This window comes from Cynocephalus volans, chromosome 4 (assembly GCF_027409185.1).
Source record: "Cynocephalus volans isolate mCynVol1 chromosome 4, mCynVol1.pri, whole genome shotgun sequence".
Taxonomy (NCBI): domain Eukaryota; kingdom Metazoa; phylum Chordata; class Mammalia; order Dermoptera; family Cynocephalidae; genus Cynocephalus; species Cynocephalus volans.
Genome location: NC_084463.1, coordinates 63,677,527 through 63,699,354, shown reverse-complemented (window position 1 = coordinate 63,699,354; position 21,828 = coordinate 63,677,527). Strand labels below are relative to the sequence as shown.

At 38.1% G+C, this 21,828-nt stretch overlaps 1 pseudogene; it reads left to right on the top strand.

The window, feature by feature from the left end:
* Positions 1-1,360: 1,360 nt before the first annotated feature.
* The window catches only part of LOC134376166 (probable ATP-dependent RNA helicase DDX10), a 44,156-nt pseudogene continuing 23,688 nt past the window's right edge, over positions 1,361-21,828 (top strand).

Here is a 21,828-nt window from a genome sequence, read left to right as displayed (position 1 = left end):
ACAATTGTCTGCTTCATATGCTCATATTCTTTCTACTAGTAGAATCAAATACAAGTATTTGTTGTAGTTAGAACTAAAATGCTGTATAACACCGACATGCATGTTAGAATAGGGGTGTCAGAATTAGTGTTTTAAGTTTTAAGTTTCTTTGGCTTTTCAAGATTGGGATAAAATAATTAACTTTGGGCTTTAAGCGTGCATGATAAAAATATGTGAGTAACTGCTAAAAGAAGATGAATAGGAAGTAACTCTACCAAGTGTGAAGAGTAGGGATAAGAAATGGAGAAAATAAACAAAAACACAAAATTCAATGCGAAAAAGGCAACACAGGGACAATAGACAGCAAACATTAAAATGGTAAGCAAAAAATCTAATATGTCAGTAATCCTAATAAATCTAATTGGGATAAACACACTTCAAAAGATGGAGATTATCAGTTTGTATAATAATAAAATTTTATTTTATATATGCTGTCTATAAGAGACTCATCTAATAAGCACTTGAGAAAGTTAAAAGTAAAATGATAGAAAAGGGATATACCAGGAAAACAATAACCTAAAGAAAGCTTTAATAGCTATATTAATTTTAGGTATAATAGTTTTTGAGATGAAAATTAGTATTAGGGATAGAGAGGATCACCACATAATGATAGAAGACTCAATTGACCATGAAGATACAGTTCTTACATTATATCCACCAAATTAAAATAAAATCTTGTAAAGTACAGTTCTATAGGAAAACATTTTTATATTCACCATCTTGTGGGTGCTTTCAACATTTCTTTATCAATCATTTTTTTGACCAGAAAAGATGTAATAAAGATATAGAAGATTTGAAAACAAAGGTAATAAGCTTGATTACTGAATATGTATAAAATCCTGCTTCATTTTATTAAAGAATAAACAGGGGCCGAGCCCGTGACGCGGCGCACTCGGGAGAGTGCAGCGCTGGGAGCGAGGCAACGCTCCCGCCGCGGGTTCGGATCCTATATAGGAATGGCCGGCCAGGTGCACTCACTGGCTGAGTGCCGGTCACGAAAAAGACAAAAAAAAAAAAAAAAAGTTTACTATGACGTCACCATAGTAACGGCAACCAGTACGCAGGCGTTCTTTTAAAGACTGGGTGTGCTCCTGCAGTCGCTGAACCTGCCCTCCCCCTCAGACCGCCTTGTCTCCATTTCCCCGAGACTGCTCCTCCCCGTGGAAGCCAAATCGCCAGTCACCGCCCGCCTTTTTCTTGACGTCATTGGCGCGCGCCAGGTTTCAAAGGCTCGGGGGCGGGCTCCTGGATTCGCGCATGCGTCCCTGTGCGCTTTCCCCAGGCTGGTTCGGCCATCTTTCAGTGCCGCGCCTCCGTGTTTCCGAGCCGTCTGTGCTGTAGCCGCCGCCGCCGCGATGGGCAAAACTGCTGACTCCCGGACTCCGGGAGCCCTACCCGACCCGGTGCGGAGCTTTAATTGCTGGGAGAAAAAACACAGCCATAGGCAGAACGGAAAGAAGCAGTTGAGGAAGCAGCTGAAGAAGCCCGAGTGGCAGGTTGAGCGCGAGGGTATCAGCCGCCTTATTCAGAACTACGAGAAGGTGAGGATGGAGCTGGGGAGGAGGCGCGGACCGGCCCCTGCCGCGCGCGGAGTGGGCCGGCAGCGGGGGGCGGACCCGTCCCTGGGGACCCGGCCTGGGGAGCATGCCGTAAGTCCACTGGCTGGAGAAGGGAACGGGGTGGGAGTTGTCACCGGAAGCCCTGTTAAGGCCCCATGAGTGGTCCAGTGGGTGCCACAACCCAGGCCTCTCCACCGTCGTCTCCACACTTTAAAAATGTTAGAAATGCAATGGTACTTAAGGGCAGGGAGACTAATGCTATAAAACTTATAGTAATATTTATAGTAATAATACAACAGTAATGGTAATAACGACACCTGCATTTTAAATCACGTATTAATTATTTGACTTCTTAGGTATGGATCTGAATTCCCATATTACAGATGAGAAAATTGAGGCTCCAAGAGGATACGAAAACTTATCCCAAGTTCTCACACTTAGCAGGTATTTGGAATTGGATCCTAGACTCATGTCTTTCTAATTGCAAAGCTTCTGCTTTTGATGGTTAAGACAGACTGTGTCCCTCAACATCATCCATCCTCCTTCCTGTGCGCATCTCATTTTCTCCACTTGCTCATGTCGCTATCAAAGAATTGGTGTAGAAAAGTTAGATTGTTGGTCTGTTCCTGTTGCCTATCATCCCCAATATTGTAGCTTATGTTCCCAGATAAGTATCCTTGTAGTTAGGACTTTGACCTCTTAACCTGTTTCTCCCTCAAGATCCTTAGGTCCTTCAATTCCTCTCCTCCTTCCCCCAAATCCCATGGCCTTCACCCACCGAACTCAGCCTGCTCACCCAACTCAGCGACTGCCCCCTTGTAGCACAGTATAGTCAGGTATTTAACAGGTGGAATATTCCTGGAATTTAAGTCATCATGGGTCATCCTGGTGTAGTCTTCCTTTAAATGACCCTGAGATTAACAATAAAGTTAGAGCTTAGAGTTTGAGAGTTTGGGCTTTGGAGTTCAGATGATGATTTGATCCCGGCTCCTGCTCACCAGATGTGTGACTCTGGGCAAGTTACTCTGTTTGCTTCCCTTTTCTTGTCTTTAAAAGGTGTAATAATAGTACCTACCTAATAAGTCGTTATGAGGATTTAGTAAGATAATGCATGTGAAGCATTCTGCACAACACCTGGCACATAGAGATATTCCATATATTCGCTGTTATATCATTACTGCTACTGTTGTATACAAAGCACTTCAAGAAGGCACTGTAAAGTAAATTGCTATTATATTTCATTTCGAACTGTGACTAGAATTGCCTAGGGAGTATAGCCTCAGCCCTTTTTTGGTTTATTCCTGTGTACCAGTGACTTCTTATTGTGTTCTGCCCAGAGCTCTTCTGAGTTCGTATTCTTATTTCTGACTATACTGGATGTTTTACCTAATAGAGTCACAGGATACGTTAAGTGCCAGAAGTCATTTTCTTTTCCCTCATACCTCAGCAACCCCTCCTAAATCCATAATCCTATGTATTAGTTTCCTGTTGCCATTCTAACAAATTACCACAACCTTGGTGGCTTAAAATAATAGAAATTTATTCTCTCACAGTTCTGGAGACCAGAAGTCTGAAATCAGTTTCACTGGGCCAAAATCAAGGCATCATCAGGTCCATGATCCCTCCAGAGGCTCTAGGGGAAAATCTGTTCCTTGCTTCTTGTAGCTTCTCGTGGCTGCCAACATTCCTTGGCTTGTGGCTGTATAACTCCAATCTCTGCCTCCGTGGACATGTTGCCTTCTTCTGTTCTCTGTCAAGTCTGTCTCTGCTGTCCTTTTATAAGGACACTTGTGGTTGCATTAGGGCCCGCTTAGATAATCCAGGATAAAATTTCCCTATTTCAAGAAGTGTGATTAATTTTTATCACACCTGCAAAGTCACTTTTTCCCTATAAGGGAACATTCATAGGTTCCAGGGGTTAGGTAGGGCATCGACATATTTGGGGACCATCTTTTAGCTTAGCACATCCTAGCTCCACCATCTAAGCAGACCATTGAGCCAGAAAACCTAGAAGAAATCCTAGATACTTCTCTTTTACCCATTCTTATAACCATCTGACTGATCACACTGGTGATCTATTCTGCTTCTTAAATTTCTCAAGTGCATCTCCATCTCTACTGCTATCCCCTAGGTCAGGCCTCATCATCTCTTGTCTAGAATACTACGGTAGATGTCGCTTACAGCAGGGGTCAGCAAACCTTTTCTGTAAATGATAGTACATGTTTTCAGCTTTGCAGGTCATAAGGGTAGAACTATTCAACTCTGTCCTTGTAACACAAAAGCTGCCATAGAAGTATGTAAATGAGTGAGTATCGTGTTCCAGTAAAACTTTAAATAGTGAAACAGGTGGCCAAGGGGATTTGGCTCTTAGGCCTTTTACATCCCTAGTCTATTCTCAATCATTTTACTCCTGATTAAAACCTTTACTTGGCTCACAGTTACTTTCAGGAAAATTTTCAAACAATGTGTCAACATGTTCTAGTCTATTGAAAAACTAAGTTATTTGTGGTCAGGCAAACCTGTTTTAAATCTCACTGAATTTAGGTATTGACTAGCTGCATTTCTTAATGTCCGTTGAGTCTCAGTTTCCCAATTCAACAGACAGATTATTAATCACCCAGAGGTTGTAAGGTTCAAATAATGTATGTAAACCAAGCAGTACATGACAAGCACACATGAAGGAATGATTTGCAGTTTGGTGAATTGGCCATGTTTCTTGATGCTTCTTGATGTTTCTTCTCCAGTACTTGATGTTTTCACTGCTTGTAGTGAGCATTCCCATTCTCCCACCCACCCTAGGGATACGTAGTACTTGTCCTTCAAGATTTGTTTTACACTTCTCTTATTGACCTCCCCAGGCAGATTTAGGGCTGCTGTGCATCTGTAGGGTTGTGTAAATACCTTTATTATAGCATTTATGACCTGGCTGTGATGATTTGCTTCTTTATTTAACTTCTTTAACTGCCTCCTAGATCATGAACCTCTCAAGTTCAGAGACCAGTGATATACAGTCATCCCTAGGTATTCATAAGGGATTGGTTCTAGGACATCTCTCCCCCTGCCCCCCCCCAATTGTATACCCAAATCCATTGCTCAAGTCCCTCATATAAAATGGCATAGTATTTGCATACAACCTGTGCATGTCCTCCCATATACTTTGTCATCTCTAAATTATCTGTAATATTTAATACAATGTAAATGCTGTGTGAATAGCTGTTATACTGTATTGTTTAGGGAATAATGGCAAGAAGAGCCTGTACATGTTCAGTACAGACACAACCATCTGTTTTTTTTCTTGAATGTTTTGGATCTACATTTGGTTGAATCCATGGATGTGGAATGGATGTGGAACCCACAGATATGGAGGGTCCACCGAAGTCATCTTTGCTCTCCTGAGACTGGTAGCACAGTGCTTGTCCTTGAGGAGGTGCTCAGTCAGTGTTGAGATGATGTTTGGTGTAAGATTAGACCTTTTCCAGAGGCTTTGCCCTGGTTGTAGCATTGGCTCATTCTTTTTGGTCTCTTGTTTTAATGATAATTCGTAACATTTATCAAACTTTTGTACATGTTGACTTACCATATCCTCATAACAAACAACCATGTGAAATTGTTCCCATTACACGGATGAGAAGACATTAAGGCATAGCAAGGTTAAATTATTTGCACAAGGTTAAATAGCTAGTGAAAAAGGAGTTCTAGCCCAGGCAGTCTAGGTCTGACACCAGACCCCAAACCACCGTAATTTACTGAGATTCATTTGTTAAACAAATGTTTAAATTCCAATCTTTTCATTAAGTTGAAGGAATAGCTCTTTTTCCTCTGAGCATTGTTCTGTTTTATTTTTCTAATTTTAGACATATTTTAAGATTTGGTCAAGAAATAATGGGGCCAGCAATACTAGCATGTAATCATTTAAATAGCAGATTTGTTACTCTCTTGGTAACCAAGGTGCAGACTCCTCATTGTGTGGCTCCTCGGGTGGTAGCATTTGGGAATACAACTTTTATTATAGAATCAGGGTACATGGTGGTGCTTAGTTGCCTCACTGGTGAAATACTGAAAAATTGGATTTATAAACCTTTGAAACAATTTGACAGGCACTTGTTGAGGCCTATGTAAATGTACATAGGAAAAATTCATATCTGGGTCCCTAGGGAACGGTGATGCAGTGGAGTGCGGTTGATACATTTTGACAAATTTTATAATAGTAAATATGTATAAAATGTTATAATAGTAAATAGTATATAGGTAACTCAGTGCTGTGGAGTTAGAGGATGGTGTAATTAGGGGGAAAAGGTTGAGTTACTGGGCAAGGTGCTCCTTCTGGCCAAATGTATTAGAAAAACCGTGTTTCCTCTGGACTTGCTGTCTTCTTCCTGGTGGTTGCAGCCTCAGGCAGGCCTGGTTTGGGGAGCTGGGTGGATGGGTTCAGCCCACCATACCTCAGCTTTACCAGCTGCCTTTGTGCTGTGTACAAGCTGTCCAGCTGTTTGTGGTAGCCATGAGTGGAGCTCATTCTCTCTTTTTTTTTCTTTTGACACCTCGAGATCATTGGGTAGGAGCTAGTTCTTGAATGATGAGTTCACCAGATGGAAAAGATTGGCAAGGACATTCTAGGTGGAGGAGCAACATGAGGAAATACAAAGAAATGTGAAAATGCATAGAGTTTTTTGAGGGAGGAAATACTCCTTGGAGTGTTGCATGCGTTCCTGAATTGGCTTCAGATGGGTTGGAGAAGAGATTTTTTTTTTTTTGCAGGTGGGTTGTGAGTGACTCTCGAGGCTGTGGTAAACAGAATAACAACCTAAAGATGTCTGCATCCTAATCCCTGGAACCTGTGAATATGTAAGATGGCAAGGGGTCAGTTAATCAGCTGACCTTAAAGTAGGATGCTTAGCCTAGGATATCCAGGTAGGCCCATTATAATCGTAAGGGTCCTTAAAAGTGGGAGGCAGCACAGTCTGTGTCAGTGTGATGTGGCAAAGACTTGATGGCCATTGTTGGCCTTAAAGATGGGAGGGGGAACATATCTTAGAAATGTGGGCAGCCTTTAGAAGCTGGAAAAGGCTAGGAAATGGACTCTCCCTTAGAGCAATCAGAAAGAATTCAGCCTGGCTGACTTTTTTGTTTTAGCCAAGTAAAACCCAGTTTGGATTACTGACCTCCAGAACTGTAAGATAATACATTTGTGTGGGGTTAAGCAACTGTAGTAATTTGTTATAGCAACAGTAAGAAATTTATACAGAGGCCATGCTCAGAGACTTTATCTGGAAGCAGTGGGAAGTCTGGTGGCAATTAGAGAATATGTCCCAGTTATAAAGGTTCTGGAGGCTGAGACCAGGTAGAAGACTATTGGTGTAGCCTAGGTCTTGGGTCCTCTGAGAAGCAGATGGCAAGATGGGATTCGATGAATTGGAGATTTATCGGGGAGAAGTGTCTGCGAAGGATGAAGGAAAGGACAGGAATAGGAAGGGAGAGGAGAGGAGGAAAGAAGGAACAGGTAGGGAGTCTGACTGTAGCAGTTGTAAGAAAGCTTCAGCCAGCTGATGGGGAGTTTCTGTTCCAAAGTTGTCAATTAGAGGAAGCCCCCCAGCCTGCAGTAGTACTGCTACTGAACTTAGTCACCGACTAGGAGCAGCCAGGGAAAGCATGGTGTTTTCAGTGGTGGATCTACAGGGGTGACAGCTGGCAGGGTCAGTCGGCTGTGCTCCCCGCAGTAGGAGATCTGGCTTGTGTCTTTCTAAGGACATCACATACGGTGTATGTGATGGAGAACTGGAATTGAGGCTTATTGAAAAATGATGAACTATTTGTTGTAGTTCAGCAGCTGTTTTCACTGCTGGATGGCTCAAAGTCTGTATCTGGGATTCACTAAGATTTTTACGATAATCACCTGTGCTATATAGAAACTCAGCATTCTAATCCTGCCTTTTTTTCCAATTAAAATTTGGTCTGGTGTGATTTGAGGCACATTGCTTTTCTTCTCTTGATTGCAATAGGTGGAGCACTCTAGGAAGGTTTTATACTTTTTTCTCTAGGCATTATTCATTTTTGTGAGAAATAGCTATTATCAGAGAGAGGTGGAAGAAGGTGGTTAAGTGATATTCACTCTGTTCTCCCCTCTGCCCCCTCCAACTTTTCCACAAGCGTTGGGAAGTCTTTAGAAAGGACTTTCCTGACTTAAGAAGAATAATGATACAGATTTTAGTGAGAGTGTGAGGATTGTGGAGACAGGAGTGAATCCCCCCACCCTCAAGCAAAAGATAGTGTTATTCTGTTTATAGGAACCACAGCCATCTTCGGCTGTGTATACACCTTCTGCTGTATATAGTACTTCTGCTAAGTATTGCTTGGAATGCAACAGACTCTTCTAGAGCCAGGTTGGTAAACTTCTGTAAAGCCAGATAAACGTAGGCTTTGTGGGCTACACAGTCTCTGTCACAACTGCATAAACAATATGTAAATGAATGGTTGTAGCCGTGCTCCAATAAGACTTTTCTTACAAAAACAGGCAGCAAATTGGGATTGGCCTGCAGGCTGTAGTTTGCTGACCCCCTGTTCTAGAGCATCAGCAGGATCAAAATTTCTTTCTCTTTCTTTGGTGACCTCTTTTTTTTTCTACTAGTTTAATTCAGTGTGTTGTTTTCTTTTTAAATGCATTATTCTTTTTTTTTAATTTTTAACTTTTTTGTTTTGCCATTAAACAATGTAAACATTTTTTTTTGTCGCCCTTTGCCAATTTCTCCCTAATTCTCCCCCTCCCCCTTTCCCACCTCTGGTGGCCTCAGCTTTGTTCTCTTCTTCTGAAAGTTCAAGGAATTATTGATTGTTGTATCTTTCTTTTTTTTTCCCCTCAGCTCCTACTTATGAGGGAGGACATGTGGTATTTCTTTCTGTACCTGGCTTATTCCACTTAACATAATTTTCTCTAAGTTTGCCCATGTTGCTGCAAATAGCAGAATTTCATTCCCTTTTATGGCAGACTAGAATTCTATTTTGTATGTATGCCACATTTTCCTTATCCAGTCATTTGTCGATGAACATTTAGGTTGGATCCAACTCTTAGTTGTTGTGAATAGAGCTGCAGTAAACATGGGAGTGCAGGTATTCCTTCGACATGATGATTTCCATTCCTTTAGGTATATACCCAGCAGTGGAATTGCTGGATTGTATGGCAGTTCTACCTGTAGTTGTTTGAGGAAACTCCATACTGTTGTCCATAATGGCTGTACAGATTTACAGTCTCACTAACAGTGTAGAAGCGTTCCCCAGTGACCTCTTTTTAAGATTATGATGTTGTTTTATATTGTAATGGTTGGCAGTAGAATGTTGGAACAGTTTCACTCTTCGAAGATTCCTCTCTAAGAGGTTTACAGACTTCAGAAAACTGTGCAGTATTTTGTTTGAGGAGCCCACCTTGCCGTGCTGTGTCTCTTGATGGGGATCATAGAGGGTGTTGCCAGTCTACCTCCTCCTGTAGGCATTCCGTTCCCTGTGAAAACAGCTTTCTAGCTGATAGTACCACAGTGCAAGGATGACCACACCTAATTTTAATGTCCTGTTTGGAAGATTATCCAACTGAAGTTTCTTGCTGGGACAGGATGTCATTTGAATAAGTCATTCTTTTTTTAGTATATGTGCTGCCAAAACAAGCACTGAGTAATCATTCTTCTAATGCTAGTACACGATTCTGCCTCCTCTAATAATGTCTGAAATGATTTGTAGGGATTATGACAATGTTTTAACATTTGTGTTTTCAGTATTTGTGGGCAGAGAGTAACCCTGGCCTGGGTTACATCAAGAATGCTGGGAAAGATAATGTGTAGATTGTGAAATGAAATACAACTGCCATCCCTTTGCTGCCTAGAGTGTAACTTAAAAAAATGAGCATTACAGATGCAACTTTCCCCTTTTGTGAATCACGAATAATTTGGCGGCATATTCCCAGATATGAGCAGTAGTTCCTGTGTTCAGTATCTGTAATAAAATAATTCTTCTGAGCAGCTGAAATGAAATTCAGAAAATTGGATTTATGCTAATAAAGAACATTAGTAATGAAGATTTGGATAATGCAAAGTTAAAGGGCAAAACATTACTTATCATGGCATCAGAGCATGACACAGACATTTCTCCTGATTTCTTTGAAATAATACTGTTCCTTTAGTATACCCCCAAAATGAGTAGTTTATCAGGTTGGATTTCATAGGCCACTGATTTATGATTAAAATTTTGAAAAGATTGTGCTCACAAGATCTACTTCTTTCAACTAAGATCTACTTTTTTCAATCTTTTGTACAAGTAGTGCATATAGAACTATTTTCATCATGGTCTGTGGCTTGTAGTCATTTTGTCCCTTATTTTTTTTACACTGATATCCCTTAAAGGATGACTGAAAGTAAATTTTCTTTCTAAAGTTGAGGTGGTGATGACTTACTGTGTTAATATCTTGGAGGTGAAGGATGTTGAAGGTATTAATGTATGTTACTCACATGTGTAGTAATTTATTTATTTTTTAATCAACTTAAATGGTTTTACAGACTTACAGTTTTGATTCAGGACAGCTTCCTCAAGGCAAATTTCCTTTCAGAGGGAATGATGACTTTTAATTAGCAGTGATGATTGAATTTAATCCTGCCATACCAAGGATGAGCTAGGCAGTACAAGGTAGAGAAAAAGTGATTTCATTGTGAAATAAATGAATTATCCTGTAGGTTATTTTGTCTTTTCTGACATTGTCCCCTTTTGTCCTTTTTTTCTAGATAAATGTAAATGAAATCACCAGATTTTCAGATTTCCCCTTGTCCAAAAAAACATTGAAAGGTAGGTATATGGTGATCTTGGGACATGTTATTGGATTTCTTGATGCTTTTTTATAAATCAGAGAGGATTTAGGGAGTTTAACCTGAAAAATCTTACTTTGATATCATGAAAACCAATTAAAAATGAGCAGTATTAATTTGAGTTTTAACAATCTGTCAGTCTCATGATTTCTAGACCAAAGAACATTGAAAAAAAAAAAAAAGATGCTAGGAGCCTCTGAATAATTAAAATGAAACCTAATCGTGTTAGTTAAAATAAGCAAAGGAACAAACAAAAATTTGATACCCTCTGTATTGGTTTGCTAGGGTTCCCAAAACAAAATACCTAACTGGGTGTCTTATTTATTTTTTCACAGTTCTGGAGGCTAGAAGTCTGAGAAGAAGGTGCTGTCAGGGTTGGTTTCTTCTCAGGGCCATAAGGGAGGGATCTTTTTCAGGCCTCCCTCTTTGGCTTGTGGACAGCTGCCCTCTTGCTGCCCCTCTGTCTTTTTTTTTAATTGACAAGAATTGTATGTGTTGTATACAACATAATGTTTTGAAATATGTATCAGAGTACTTTGAAAAGGTTGTGGAAAAATGGAATTAAAATGTAATATGAATCCTTCCGTGAACTTTTTGAAGGCTCCTCATATATGTTGTGGAATGGTTAAATAAAGCCAATTAACATTTGCATTCCCTCACTTTTTTTTTTTTTTTTTTTTGGTAAGAACACTTAAAATTTACTCTTACTCTTAGCAGTTTTCAAGTATACAGTATATTATAAGTAACTATAGTCACCATGATGCACAATAGGCATCTTGAACTTATTCTTTAAAGGCTGCATAGTATTCCACTGAGTGTATATGTACTGTATTTTCTTTATCCTTTGCTAGACACTTAGGTTGATTTCATGTCTTGGCTATTATGAATAATGCTGCGATGAACATGGGCGTGCACATCTTTCTTCAACATTCTGATTTCATATCCTTTGGATATATACCCAGTAGTGGGATTATTGGATCATATTGTAACTTGCTACCTATTCACATGGTTGTCCTTCTATGCATGTCACCCTTGGCGTCAGTTTGTTCAAAATTCTCCTTAAAAAGACGCCAGTCATGGTGGATTAGAGTCTACCCTGAGGGACTCATTTTAACTCAATCCCCTCTTTAAAGGATCTGTCTGTCTCTAAATACAGTCACCTTCTGAGGTACTGGAGGTGAGGACTTCAACAAAGGAGTTTTGGGAAGACACAGCTGAGCCTGTAACACTAGGATTTTCTAAAGTATCATTTTCCCTTTCCACACTGCCAGGTTTGCAAGAAGCCCAGTACCATCTGGTTACTGAGATACAGAAGCAGACCACTGGGTTGGCTTTGCAAGGTAAAGATGTACTTGGAGCTGCCAAAACTGGATCTGGCAAGACTTTGGCTTTCCTTGTTCCGGTAAGTGCTTTACTTATATTGGATCAGATCCTCTATTATACAATTTTATAACATTCTGTACCTTAGGTGCGAATGAGTAATTATGTAAATAGTTGTTTTCATATTGGATTTCCTGGCTAGAATGCAAGCTTTATTAGGAGCCACATCTGTCTTGTTCTCCACCATATTCCCCAGATCCTATTGCACAGGGTGGGCACTCAGAAACTTATTGAATGAATAAATGATTGTGCCTTGACAAGCCTTTATATTCTTGAAGGTTGTTGGGTGTTCCAGTATGGCAATTCAGTGCAGTAGGACTGGTGGGGAAAGCTGTTCCTGTTATCACCCTTGCAAACCTGCCAATAGCATTTATTCTTGCTACCTATTTAGGACAAAGCTGAAATATTGTCATGTTAAGGAGATCTGGACATTTGTTAAGAATTTCCTGGGTCATTGACATGTCCCAGTAAAACAGTAGAGCTTCCTAGGAATTCACTTACATCTCAGTTACATAGTTTGTCTCCTAATTTTTGATTCCTACAAAATAATTGTCCCAGAAAAATCATATTTTAGTATTTGTTCCAAGTATTGCAAAATCATTTTGCTCTTAAGTCCTAGTTTTTTTTAAAGCAGAGTATCCATACAGTTAGAGAATTCAGTCAATATATAACTTCAGCAGTAACACAGCTAAAAGTTTATTTTTATGTGGTTATTGCTCAGAAAATGATAAATATTTTTCTTCAGTGTGTTTTAATGGTTTGTGGGCTACACATACCTTTCACTGATATCCAGTCTCCTGATGGGATAGCTCTGGCAGCAGCTGAGCTACCATGGGGCTTCTTTTCCTTTCCTTCTGAGTTAGAGGTGGATGCTTCTGATGGAAGAAAAAGAAACAAAATCTGTTCTTTAGGATTGGATAAAACTTGAGTGTTATGTCTTCTGCTTAGAGGGTGCCTTTGATTTGAGGGGCAATACTGAGATGTGGGTCAAAAAGCTGATTTCTCTAAGGACTTACTGAATATGAGTTCGTTGTCTTTTTTGAGGTGCTGGAAGCCTTATATCGTCTACAATGGACCTCAACAGATGGGCTGGGGGGGGTTCTGATAATATCACCCACGAGAGAACTGGCCTATCAGACCTTTGAGGTTCTCAGAAAAGTGGGAAAGAATCATGACTTTTCAGCTGGTCTCATCATTGGTGGCAAGGTTTGTCTTTTTGTCCTTTTCCTTCTTTCTTTCCTTCTACCATGTTGAAGCATTGTGGCACTTGACAGGCGAGAGGTGGAGACTTCATCGAAACAGACTGACCTCCTAGGCAGGTCCTCATAGGTAGTGATGCTTTGGTGTGGTCACTGTCATCTAGGGTCTGGTCCCGAAAGTCTGTTTTTGTCAGGGTATCTGAATTGATGAAGCTCTCAGAGATAGATTTACTCTAATCAGCCTATAAATCTACTTATTTATATATATTGGGAAAGATGACATTTCAGGATGTGGACTAGTACCTTTAATAAAATATCTGTCTAGGAGGTTGAATAATTCACAACATTGCTATGTCAGCAGTAGAAGAAAGGAACGTAGATTGTTTTGAGGAGTGTTTATTTTAGGTCATGGTTAAAACTTGCTGTCCAATTTTTGTTCTACTTTATAGTACATTTGGAATGCCTGTATCTGCTAGAATCTCCTCTAGACTGAAGGTAAGTTCTTAACTTCTTGAATTTCTATGCAAACATACACAAAAGAGGAAAGAATAGCATCCAGACCCTCATGTACTCATATAACTGTCACCCAGCTTAACAATTAACAACATTCTGTGGTTCTTGTCTCAAGGAGAGAGAACCTCTAAAATGTAGAGAGCTTGGCTCTTTTTTTTTTTTTTCAGTCCACAAAGTGTGGTGAGTAGCGTTGGAGAGCTTGTTGAGTGTTCCTGGGTACTGATTTAAAGAATGGGGGTAATTCTGGGTTTTAAGTCAATTCTGGTGGCCTTAATAGGAAATCAAGACTTACAAATGGAGCATTCATTTAATATATACGGGGGGTACTTCAAAAAGTTCATGGAAAAATAGAATTAAAAGATAATACAAATCGTTCTATGAAAATTTTGAAGATCCCTGGTGTGTGTGTAATTTGTTTTGTTGTTTTTTGCCTCAAATCTGGGTATGACTAAGAATCTAGAAGACCCCTGTATTAGTCAGGGTTCTCCAGAGAGACAGAATCAATAGGATATGTTATAATTATGAGAGGGATTTATTCGGGGGATAAGCTCACATGGCTATGAAGAAAAGTCCCACGATAGGCTGTCTATAAACCGGATGCCAGTAGTGTGGCTCAGTCCAAGTCCAAAGGCCTCAAAACCAGGGAAGCTGATGGTGTCCTTGGTGTAAGTTCTGGAACCCCAAAACTGTAGAGTCTCAAGTCTGATGTCCAGGAGAGACAGGAGAGAAGAGTGTATCCCAGCTCCAGCAGATCCAGAGAGCGAGCGGTTCACCTCTTTCTTTTGTCTCTTTTGTTCTTTCCGGACCCCCAGAAGATCGGATGGTTCCCATCCATACTGAGGGTGGGTCTTTCACACCCAGGCCACTCAGACTCTCATACTAATCTCTGCTGGAAACACCCCCATGGACACACCTGAAAAGATTGCTTTACCAGGTTTCTCAGCATTCCTTCATCTAACCAAGTTGCCATCTATAATTAACCTTCACAACCTCTGAGCTCTTTAGGTCTTCACTCAGGAATTTGATTTAGCCCCCAAATTTGGATGCACTGCAGAAATAGAAGAGAGAAGTTATGTTTTTTTCCTGAATATGTAAACTGCTATGATAAAATGCCACATGCAGATGGCTTTTTATAGTTTTGGTATACAGGCTGCTCAGTGATGTGTCTGTGTAATCAAAAGAAAGAACTGTTTTCAGGATCTGAAACATGAAGCTGAGAGGATCAACAATGTAAATATACTTGTTTGCACACCGGGTCGGCTTCTTCAACACATGGATGAAACGATATGTTTTCATGCTACTAATCTCCAAATGTAGGTGAGTCTAACAAATTTCTAATGGAAAATAACTCAGACTGAGGAGAGAGCCATCACATTTTAATGATATAAATGTTATATTAGATAACTATTATGATTAAAAACAATCTGAGGAATAACTTTTAAGTTTTTTGGCATGTGGGCTCCAAACCTAGAGAATACAATTAGCCCTTTTTTTCTTTTTCTTTTTCTTTTTTTTTTTTAAATATGTACTCTTATATGTGAAATTAGGTACTTCAATATTAGACATTGCCGAGAGTTTTTTAAATCTGTCACAGCCACTTCTGATCACTGAAACGTCAAATTGGCATTTTTTAAAATGAACTTTTTCTGTTTTGCTTGGTGATACTACCTAATGTGTATTCTTTTAATCAACTTTTTATTTTTGAATACTTGTAGATTTGTGGAAAAGTTACAATGATGGTAAGAGTTCCTTTGTTCCCTTCACCCAGTTTTCCCTGATGTTAACATCTTGCTTAACTATGGCATCTTTGTCAAAACTAAGATCAATATTGGTATGTTATGTAAATGCCAGGCTTTATTCAGATTTCACCAGTTTCCACTGATGTCCTTTTTATTTTTTTAGGGTCCAATCCAGGATACTACATTGCATTTAGCCTGATATATATTTTAAATATTATAGTTCAACTTGCATTTTCTTTTTTAGTTCTTGATGAAGCAGATAGAATCTTGGATATGGGCTTTGCTGATACCATGAATGCTATTATTGAAAATCCTCCCAAGAGACATCAGACTTTACTTTTCTCAGCAACACAAACCAAATCTGTAAAGGACCTTGCACGCTTGAGTTTGAAAAACGCTGAGTATGTCTGGGTTCATGAGAAAGCAAAATATAGGTATGTACTCTTTGATTCAACCAAAAATCAATGTTCTTTTTTAGTTTAAGAATTTGATATTTTAAGTTTATGTTTTCTAGGAAATAAAATGTTTTATGTTATTAGATGTGCCAAGCATAGTAAATATGTCAGTTAAAATTACTCAAATTTTGGATATATCTTTAATGTGAGTATGCTCTAAAGCAGCATTTCCCAAAATGTGGTTTGGGAACATTATTTTTTCTATAAGATGTTAACAGGTATTTTACCATTTACCAGCTCTTCTCTCCTCCCACCACTCCCCCAGATAAATGAGAGAGAGGATGAATTCCTGGATAGATAAATAGCAAATGTTGAGTCAAAGTGAAACAGTTTTTTTTACGTCAAGATTTCTCAGAACCTTTAATGTTTTCATGGATGTTGTGACTCCTCAAAGCAGTGGGAGGTAGATACAGCTTGCTACATTTACCAAAATTATTTGGGTACGTAATCATTCTTTGGCAGTATTACGCAAGACCAATGTGCTATGGAGAACATTTTATCAAATGCATTAAGAGTTAGCAAAATATCTTTGTTTAAAATTGTTTTAGCATCTGTTATTTTGTCTTGGTTTCACTAAAAACTGGAAGTAAAATATGTGTGTTTATGTGACAGTAAAAAGTGTGTGTGTTAGTGGTATGCAAATGGTTGAGGGAAACTGTATTTCGATATGACAATTGGAAGTATGTGTATATTGGGTATGAATCATTATAGATTATGGACATACTTGACTTCCAGAAGAAATGTTTTCCAGTGAATATAAGTTGGATTCTGTGTTGAAGACATTAATATGGATTCAATTGTACCATTATTTGTATCTTAAAACTTTCATTTCTTCTTGCTATGAAATGTTAGTATAACAAGAAATAGATTTGGAAAGTGAATTTGGTTATCCTGTTGGAAAGTCCCTAAGTACAGAAAATATAGATATTCAGGCCCACCTTGACCTTCTTCATCAGATGTCTAGGATTAAAAAAGAGCCTAAAAGAGGCCAGACTATATGCTTCCAGGTGATCCTAACAGATAAACTTTGGAGAATCTGAGTACTGGTAGCTTTTGCTATCAAAAACTTGGCAGTGGAACAGGAAGAGATATTTGAGGTATAGTTTCTTTCTTGGCTTACTATTTAGTTGACATTGGTCTTTTAAAGTTGTGTTGAGATAACTATTGAAATTTATTACAATTAACGTGATAAAAAATCTTTTGATTTTTCTCCTTTGTTCTTTTTGCTGTTTGCCTCGTGCTTATTTTCAAAATTCATTAGACACAAATTTTTCAATTATGAATTTCTAAAGCCTTCTATAATTTAAGTTAATTGTGCACAGTATCCCTATCCCTAATTTCTGTAGATGATAGAGTTGGTTATTATCTGTAGGTTATAAAATTTTTAGAGAAAAACTGAATGTGAAGACTTTGATTATATTTCGCAAATGATTGTTGAAATGCAGTTCCATCACTTGTGAAAATGTGGCTTTCAGGAAAAAGGTTTAGAAGGCAGATATGCAGCCACATAATTTACAAAACTACAGGGTGTATGATAGTGACTGCAGTGCTCTGTAGATCCATATTCATTGGAAGCCCTATAAAAAAGCATATGCTGTTGGGAATTTTGTCTGATGTAATTATTGACTTTTCTCCTTTAACAGTTAATACGTCATGACAAGTTATAATCAAGAATATCTTAAGGTATTATAGAATATCTACTCTCATATTATGAAGGAACTGGAAATTAAATTTAAAAAATTTACATCTTCTTGAAGTTGTATGTCACACTATACTTAGAAAAAGTGTAAGTTTTTTCTTTATATTGCTATATGTAGACAAATAGTGCTTCTAATGTTTTTATTTTTAAGAGAAAATAGTTGCCTTTGGGCCATAGTGACTTCCTGTTTTCCAGTGACTATAAGTTGAATTCTGTGGTACATTATAAAAAATTTCAAATTTGAGATACATATTTTGAGTTTATATTATTTGAGATACATACAAATTTAGTATTAAATTTTCTGTTAACTTGAAACATTAATCATTATAAAATGTTCCTTTTTATCTTTACTAATACTTTTTGCCCTTAAAGTCTAGTTTGATTGCTGTTAGTCTGCCGATAGCAGCTTTCTTTTGGTTAGTGTTTGCATGGTGAATCTTTCCCATCCTTTTTCTTTCTACGTTGTGTACATCCTTAACAGTTTTAGATTTGTCTTTGTAAGTAGCATATTGATTTTTATCTTGTATGATAATTGCTTTTTAACCCGGGTGTTTTCTTCTTGCATTTTTGTGCTTCCATTTGAGAATTTTTCTTTTAGTCAACGAATTTTCTTTTAGTACATGTTTGTTAGTGAAAAATTCTGGTTTGACTTTTCTGAAAACCTCTTTAGTTTTTGAAGGCTGTCTTGGCAATTTTTTTTTTTTTTTTTTTTTTGCTTTTCAGAGGTATCTTCTATTGTGCTCTAGTTTCCATTATTTCTGTTAAAGTCAGCTGACAGTTCTCTTGTTCCTTTGAAGGTATTATTTTTTTTTTTTTTGTAAGATTTTTCTCTTTGGTTTTTACTAAAAATCCTTTGTGCTCCGCCTATTCACTCCTCCTTAACGCCTGGCAACCAATGGCCTTTCTACTGTCTCCATCTTTGTCTTTTCCAGACTGTCATATAGTTGGAATTATACTGTATATAGCTTTTTCAGATTGGCTTCTTTCACTTAGTAATATGCATTTAAGATTCCTCCAGGTCTTTTCATGGCTTGAGAGCATGTTTCTTTTTAGCGCTGATTAGTATTTCATTGCCGGGATGTTACAATTTATTTATCCATTCACCGACTAAAGCACATCTTGATTATTTTCAAGGTTTGGCAATTATGAATAAATAAAGCTGCTATAAACATCCATGTGTAGGTTTCTGTGTGGACATTAAGTTTCAGCTCCTTTGGGTAAATACCAAGGAGCACAATTGCTAGACCAGATGGTAAGAGTATGTTTAGTTTTGTAAGGGGGAAAAAACAACAACAACAAAAAAAAAACTGCCAAACTGTCTTCCAAAGTGGCTGGACTATTTTTTGCATTCCCGCCAACAGTGAGTGAGAGTTCCTGTTGTTCAGCATTGGCAGTGTTTGGTGTTGTCCGTGTTCTGGATTTTGGCCATTCTAATAAGTGTACTAGTATCTCATTGTTCTGATTTGCATTTCCCTATGACATATTGTGTGGAGCATCTTTTTATTTATTTGATTGTGTGTAGGCTGGGAATGAGCATCTTTTCATATGTTCATTTGCCATCTGTATAACCATCCTCTTTGGAGAGGTGTCAAAGTCTTTGGCCCATTTGATTGAGTTGTTTGTTATTGAGTTTTAAGAGTTCTTTGTATATTTTGGAGAACAGTCCTTTATCAGATGTCTTTTGCAATTATTTTCTCCCATTCTGTGGTTTGTCTTCTCATTCTCTTGATGGTATCTTTCACAGATCAGAAATTTTTACTTTTGGTGAAGTCCAGCTTATGTTCTCCTTTTGTGGATTGTGACTTTGTCATATCTAAAACCAGTTGACTTCTAGTTTTTGATTGTTTCCCTTTTTTCCCTGTCAATATAAACACAGATACACACAGGTGCACGTGTGTATGCGTATGTGTTGTATATGCGCACCCTGATAAATAGTACCAAACTATGTTCTGTTTTGCTACTGGCTTCTTAACAATGTATCATAGAGATTGCTCCACAGCAGTATATGGATAGATTTCTCATTCCTTTTTTATAGTTGCACGATATTTAATTGTGTGGATATACAATAGTTTATTCTGTGAGTTCCCAACTGATGGACATTTGGGTTGGATTTTCATCTTGTTTTTGTTTTTTATTGGAGTATTTTTGGAATAGAATCCTAAAAGTAGGTTTACTTAAAGAGCAAGTGCATGTGTATTTCTCTCCAACATTTTAATATGAAATTTCAAAAATGCAATAAATACAAAGACTTTAACAGTAAACACCTTATACCTACACCTGGATGCTACCTAATTTACTAGCCATTTATCCATCCCTCTAACTGTATATTAACTCCTCTCATTTTTTGATGCATTTCAAAGTAAATTGCAGATATCTGTCTACATCCCCCTAAGTACTTCAGCACACCTATCACTAATGAGAGTTCAGTATTTGTATAGATTTTCTTTTTCTGATGTAAAATTTACATATAATGAAAAATGCAAATTCAAAGTGTACATTTGCTGAGTTTTAATGAATGTATATCTCTGTAACCCAAACCTCTGATAAGATATAGAACATTGCCATTAGCCCAGCAAGTTCTCTTGTGCCTCTTTTTAGTTCACCCTTGGCCCTACACTTTCAGAGGTGACCACTATTTGCATATATGTCTGTGTGTGTGTGTGTGTGTGTGTGTGTGTGTGTGTGTGTGTGTGTGTGTGTGTGTGTTTGACATATAATCTATAAGGGATTTTGAATGTATTTTAAAGTCATGTGTTGGATTTACTTTTTTAAGGAACAATAGAGAAAAGATCTCTTTTTGACGTATGTGTGTGGGAAATTTGTTTGAGAGATATGCCACCATAAAAATTTGTTTCCTTTTTTGGTCTGGATTTCGAAGTTACTACCATGGCATACTTTTAATGTTTTTCCTCCCCTTAATTCCACAAGCACCCCTGCCACTTTGGAACAGAATTACATAGTTTGTGAGCTGCAGCAAAAAATAAGTGTGCTATATTCCTTCTTGAGAAGCCATCTGAAAAAGAAGAGTATTGTATTTTTCTCCAGTTGCAAAGAGGTACTAACTGTTTATTTTCTTTATGAACTTATTGATGTTGAATCATCCCTTTTGAGATATCACATTTCGGTTACACAAATAATTGTATCATATGAGAAACACAGTGCTAGGTGTGGCAATGGATCTGTAGATAATAAGAATCCCGTGTCTTTTTGTAAAGGAATCTGTGGATGGGACTTTAATCTGGATGAGGGCAGAAACTGTCTTTTCTTCAGTATTGTGGTAGGTGCTAACAATACTGGAAACGTAGTAGCTCTCACATATTGGTAGAATGAACAATTGGCAGCTAGGCTAAGCAGAGGTCTTTATAATCTGACACTTCCCATCCCCTCCATGGATATGGAACTGAGTATTGCGTTTATTTCCGTGCTTCATATCTTTGTTCGTGCTGATCTCTGTTTGGGATGTCCTCTCTGTATCCCTTCACCCTAATTCTGGGGAAATATTTAGTGTTCTTTAAGGCTAAGTTCAGATGTTCCACACGAAAGTCCTTTTCTGACACTTCCATTTTTTAGAATCAGTTGCTCTCTCCCCTGTCCTTCTGTAGTGTTTTGTTTATACCTTTATTTAGTTCATAAACACTTCTTGAACACTATACCAGTGCTAGGAATAAGGGATTCAGAGATGTATGAGGTGTCCATTGACAGGTGACTGGATAAAGACAAGGTGGTATATATACACAATGGATTACTACTCAGCTGTAAAAAGTGAAATCCTATCATCTGTGGCAACATGGATGAGCCTAGAAGACATGAAGTTAAGTGAGATAAGTCAGGCACAGAAAAATAAATACCCCATGTTCTCACTCATGTGTGGGAGCTGGAGAAAAAAATTGAGCTTATAGAAGTAGAGAGTAGAGTTGTGGTTACTAGAGGCTGGGAAGAAAGGGAGGTAGGAAGAGTTAACAGAATCAAAATCACAGCTAGAGAGGAGAAATAAGTTCTAGTGGACTATGGTAGTGGTAGGCATTTATAATTAACAACTTATTGTATATTCTCAAATGGCTAGAAGACAGGAGCTCAAATGTTCTTCTCATCATGAAAATGATAAATTGTTGTGTTGGCGAATATACTAATTACCCTGATAGGATTTCACACATTGTATACATATATTGAAATATAACTCATGTATAATCAATACATGTCAATTAAAAAATAAGTTTTTATTCATCATGAAAAAAAGTTCATGGAAAAATAGAAATAAAAGATAATACAAATCTTTCCATGAACTTTTTGGAGTACTCATGTGAGAAAACTTTGTCTCCTCCCCTAAGGAGAAGGGAGCATGGTCAATTTTGTGTGCCAGTTTTTCTTGTACCATGTTTCAGACTCCTGATCACATACAGTAGTT